The sequence below is a fragment of the Habropoda laboriosa genome, unplaced genomic scaffold (assembly GCF_001263275.1).
Source record: "Habropoda laboriosa isolate 0110345459 unplaced genomic scaffold, ASM126327v1 scaffold1329, whole genome shotgun sequence".
In the NCBI taxonomy this organism is placed as follows: domain Eukaryota; kingdom Metazoa; phylum Arthropoda; class Insecta; order Hymenoptera; family Apidae; genus Habropoda; species Habropoda laboriosa.
Genome location: NW_017101431.1, coordinates 141,804 through 142,011, shown reverse-complemented (window position 1 = coordinate 142,011; position 208 = coordinate 141,804). Strand labels below are relative to the sequence as shown.

Here is a 208-nt window from a genome sequence, read left to right as displayed (position 1 = left end):
CACTTACGCACTAAAGAAAAATGTTTGGATCTGTCCACTAACCATGGAATTATTTAAGGTGATCGCGTTGCGCGGTTCACCCTGTATATTCTAAAGATATAATTTTTCTTTTAAATATTATTAAGAATAATTAAATATAGAAGGGTGGAAGAGGCACTGGGAAAACCAAGAAGGAAGAAAATGCGATTTATGCGGAGACAAGTTCGGG

General features: G+C 36.1%; 1 protein-coding gene across 1 annotated transcript in view; it reads right to left on the bottom strand.

Moving 5' to 3' along the window:
- LOC108578160 (collagen alpha-1(I) chain-like) overlaps positions 1–208 on the bottom strand; it is a 13,146-nt gene that overhangs the window by 8,416 nt on the left and 4,522 nt on the right.